The sequence below is a fragment of the Arachis ipaensis genome, chromosome B03 (genome assembly GCF_000816755.2).
Source record: "Arachis ipaensis cultivar K30076 chromosome B03, Araip1.1, whole genome shotgun sequence".
NCBI lineage: Eukaryota > Viridiplantae > Streptophyta > Magnoliopsida > Fabales > Fabaceae > Arachis > Arachis ipaensis.
The window spans coordinates 113,321,396-113,327,002 of record NC_029787.2 but is presented as its reverse complement, the minus strand read 5'-3'; positions in this window follow the sequence as shown (position 1 = coordinate 113,327,002).

The following is a 5,607-nucleotide window of genomic DNA, read 5'->3' as shown; positions in this document are numbered from 1 at the left end:
AATGCCGAGGTCCGTTACTCGAAAATAGAGAAACTAGCTCTAGCCCTGATCACGACAGCTAGAAGCCTACGACACTACTTCCAAAGTCACACCATCGTGGTCTGAACCGAACAACCCTTAAGACAAATACTGGCAAAACCCGAGCTAGCAGGAAGGCTGATCAAATGGTCGATTGAGCTGTCAAAACACGATATACAATACGAATCCAGAGGAGCCATCAAATCCCAAGCACTAGCCGACTTCATTGCAGAGCTCACTACAGAAGAACAAGACCCCAAAAGCAACACATGGACACTATACGTCGATGGAGCTTCAAACAGCAAAGGCTCCGGAGCAGGAATACTCCTCGAAGACGAACATGGAACACAGTTCGAGCAATCCTTGCAATTCACATTTCACGCAAGCAACAACCAAGCAGAGTATGAAGCTCTAATTGCAGGACTTCGATTAGCCCAAACAATGGGAATAACACATTTAGATGTCAAATGTGACTCTCTGCTGGTAGTACAACAGGTAACAGGTATTTTTCAGGTAAAAGACCCATTACTAGAAAAATACAACATCATTACCAACCACCTTGTCAAATATTTCCAAAAATTCAACATATTTCATATACCCTGGGAACAGAACGACAGAGCAGATATCCTCTCAAAATTAGCCACAACAAGAAGTCAAACCACGCCACCTATTTTATCCCAACTAACACTCGAAGAACCTAGTGTTATATTGAACATTTCACAGGAAGATGACTGGAGATCACCCTTCATCACTTACTTGCAAACAGGGAATATCCCCAACAATGTCCACGACCAACGAAGATTCAAACGAAGAGCGAGTTTCTACACCATGCTCGGAACCGACCTATACAAAAGAGGCTTCACAAGACCCTTGCTACGATGCCTAAATACAGCAGACGCCAAACTGGCAATAGATGAAGTCCATGAAGGAGTCTGTGGCACACACATCGGCGGCCGAAGCTTCGCCGCCAAAATCCTCCGAGCCGGCTACTATTGGCCGACGTTACAACAAGACTGCACGAATAAAGTCAAATATTGCGACCACTGCCAACGCCACGTACCTATCATCCACAGCCCAGCCGAGCAGTTACACACGTCCGAGATATGCTGGCCATTCAACAAATGGGGGCTGGATATCCTCGGACCATTCCCACCCGCTCCAGGCCAGGTTAAATTTTTAATTGTCGCCATAGATTACTTCACAAAATGGATAGAGGCCGCACCATTGGCAAAAATCACTTCTGAAAAAATGATTTCTTTTGTATGGAAAAATATAATATGTCGTTTTGGTATACCTCAATCTATCATCACCGACAATGGTAAACAATTTATAGATAAGAAATTTACAAATTTTTTACAAAATTTCAAAATATTTCAACAGTTCTCCTCTGTCGAATATCCACAAACTAACGGCCTAGCCGAAGCTGCCAATAAGATTATCTTGTAGGGTCTCAAAAAGAAGCTCGACGACTCAAAAGGAGAATGGGCCGAACTCATCCTAGAGGTACTATGGAGCTATAACACAACCGAACAATCAACAACAAAGGAAACACCATTCAGGCTCGTCTACGGAAGTGATGCAATGATACCAATTGAAGTATCCCTCCAAAACACCAGAACTACAAACGCAGATGAAAGCGACAACACCCAAAGTAGAAGAACCGAACTAGACCTATTAGAAGAAACTCGGGACATATCCGCATTACAACAAGTAGCGGCAAGACGAGCTATAGCTCGGAAATATAACAAGAGACTCAAACAAAGAACATTCTCGGAAGGAGACCTCGTACTCAGAAAAGTCGAAGACATACGAAAACCACAAGGACATGGCAAAGTAGGCGCAAACTGGGAAGGACCATTCAGAGTACAGAAAGTCGTCGGTAAAGGCGTATACAAATTACAAAGACTCGACGGAGCTATACTACCAAACACCTGGAATATAGCCTCCCTCAAAATGTACTTCAGCTAGTCTATAAGTCGGGCACGGTGATGCACTCTTTTTCCTACTACCAGATTTTATCCCTAAGGAGGGTTTTTGCTGGAGAGGTTTTAATGAGGCACACCACCCCGCATTCTTTTCAAATCACCCACAGCACAAACTAAAATAAACAACTATTTAGATACTATTCACATTGCTCTGATACACTCAGACTGTCGCAAAACAAACCCAAACATCAAATAAGCTAACCAAAAACCAAAGTCAAACTATACCAAAAGTATGGAATACCAAACATACACAAACCAGTCGATTAGACAAAACGCTATATGTACAAATTCTCGTACTCTACCCAAAATTAACCGATTCTCAAAAGCAAACATCAAAGTACTACTTCATTTTCACAAACAAGACTAGCAGTTCATAACAAAAAGCGATTATAAGTCAGACAAATACACATTACTACCTATTACAACAGTCAAACATCAGGGTTTTCCCCCTCACCCTCAACACCATCTTCATCTTCAACCAGCTCATTCCCCACCACGACTTTGCAAGGATCCATTCCCAAAAGATCAGCAGCAGGAGCAAGGAATTTGGCCTGCTCAACAGCCCTCTCGAATCCGGCCGAAAACATTTCCAAACCATGATCTTCCTTCTCCGCCTCAGCCTGTTTTTTCTCGGCTCCGAGAACTATCAACCTCGCCTCCAGAGCCACAGTCTTCTCTTTCAGTTCCTTCTCAGCTCTCTCACATGTGGTCAACTTCTCTTGGAGAACATTCACCAAATCAAGAGCATCATGAAGCCTACCAGACTTCTCAACGTTCTCCTGCATAAGCTGAGCCAGAGAAGCCCTATCAAAGGCATCCCGCGCATGTTTCAGCTCCTGCGTCCGACCTATACACATCAAACGAACTCCAATAACCTGACCAACGAAGACACAATCCCAATCAGATAAACAGTATAGAAACAGACCAAAATACTACATAACACACAAATACCTGCAGATATTGGGCCACCCCGACATCACCAACATCATGAACAACTTTCACATCAGAAGGGTTCTGGGCACGTTCATCAGCAAAAGCAGAATAATCAAACTGCTCCCCCCACACAGAAGATAAGTCTTCACTCTCCGTGAAGCCATGCAGAACCCTCTAACTATCAGCAAAACGTTTTACCTTTTCCAAATCAACAACCTTTGGCCCGAGAATATCCTCGGCCCCACCAGTCTCCCTCTCCTTCTTCTCTACTTTCTTCCTTTTGTAGTTCACCTTTCTTACGGGAGATCCCTGGTTAACCTCGGCACCAACCTCAGCAGCAGCTTGACTACTAGAACTCTGCCTTTCAACATTTTTCGAGCGGAAAAACGCACGCAAACTCGTTGAAGTCACTTTAGGCGCCTTTTCAACTACAAAAGTACAAGATAGTCAAAAGATAAAACAAACACAAAGTACTAAAACAGGCAAACTAATAAAACAAATCATTTACCTATATACTCAGATAACGCGTCTCTATCAGACTCAAGATCAAGCATATCCACAACAGAAAACAGAGAAGAGGACGACACATTATTCACTAAAAATTCCACAAGCATCTCGTTCTCATACTCCATCACATCCATACCCAGAATCTGCCTAGGACGTGGAACCCAGAACAAAGGGAATTTCTCTAACAAACAGTGATCAATGTACCAAGGAAAATCGCCCTCAACCACGCCAATTTTCAAAAACATAGATTTAAATCCTTTAAAAGAAGAACGATAGAGACTAAATATAGCCCGCCCAGGAGCACTAGCAAGGTTTAGCCAACAACCCCTCTTCACACCCTTACATTCAAACAATGCAAAGAATACCTCTAAGGACGGTTCCATCTCCAATACGCTCATCAAAATCTCAAACGCTCTAACGAATGCCCAGGAATTCGGATGTAATTGCGAAGAAGCACACTTCAATTGCATCAAAACCCCACATTCAAATTCAGAAAAAGGAAACCTAACCCCCAATTCAACAAACACAGCACTGTACATATAAAAGTATTCAAAACCCTCACCCTAAAAACAAACCCGATCGTCAGCATTGCATGGCACAAACCTCAGACCTATCTCACTACCCTTCCTTACCCAGGACGACGGCGACCCTAATTGGGACACGCTATGCTCATCACAAAACTAAAACCATCGATAATGATTACCAACCCCATCATCAACGGTCCTGATCACAAACCCTCCCCCTTCCCAACACACAATTATAGCGCACGTCTCCCGATAATCTCTCTCTTGGAGCAATTACTTTACCGCCTAAAAATTCAACCTTGCCAAGTTTTTCAAAACAAACCTCCGAGAGCAAACAAATCGATCTTGGGGGCTGCCACTATACTCGGTTCCGAGTTATACATGAAGCTCGACCTGTTATAACTCGGCCTTGAAAAACAGGTCAAGGTTGGGGGCTATGATCCGTTACTAAAACCCTGGCCCACAACAACAATAATCTCGGAACTAAGTATAGCTGGCAGAGATAAGATAACTACCTCATCCGACGCCAGTATCATCCCAACAAATCCGGATGACAACAAACCTCAGATCCCGTCAAACTTGCAACAAAGATACGAATAACTGATTTGTATAACAAATCACTTAAACAAACTCAATATAAAAGACTAATGAACTACTGATCTAGATGTACGCAATTCATTCTAATTTCTACTTTAAACTCTCTCACACTTATACTTACTTGAGCGTTGGAGTCCCTTTGCAGGTATCCAACACCGCCTCCCCACAAGAAGACGATGTTCCACACTCTTTACTCCAAGAAAAGTCAGTTCAAGCGTTAGCTGAGCGGGCTATACCTCGGAGTCTACTTTCACACAGGAACAACTACAATTAAACAAATGACCAGAGCCACTAACCATCCTCAATTTGTTACAGGTAACATATAATATGACATGTATAATGATAAGTTTTAATATTGCTCTTGATGAGAGAGGTTTATTATTGAAAGAAATTCTCCTGTACATCGTCAGTTAATATAAAAATAACTTCCACCCATTTCAAACAGCAACTTCATTAAAAGTTTTTTATTGGATGTAAATCATTGTTGCGGATTTTTAAAGAATAAAAGTAAAATAATTTAAATATGTTTATTATTAAAAAAAAAATTCGTACATTCGTCAGTTATGTTGAATAAAGAAATTTCTATGATATGCTTTTAAAAGAATAAAAGTAAAATAGCTTAACAGGGCAATATTTTTTTTAAATTACATAGTAATTTTGTACCAATATATATCATAATTTATTTTACATATAATATTCATCCATCTAAGTTAAGTCATAGAGTACCTTATAAAAATTATATTTCAATAATTTTTTTATCTTATAACTATTTTATATTTTGGAATTCAAAATTTTGTATTTTTATTTTTATTCAAGGTTTATTTTTATATTTTATTTTAGTTTTATTAATCAAAAAATATTAATATTAGTTTTAAATTTTAATTTTTAGGATAAATAAAAAGATGGGACTTTTTTATAAATTAAATGTTTGAAAAACTACTTATTATAAAAAATGTTAAGTCTATTTTTTTACTATAGGAGTACATATAATTCACTCTTAAATAAAATCAACATAAATTATTGTTCGGTAGGTCGGTTACCGG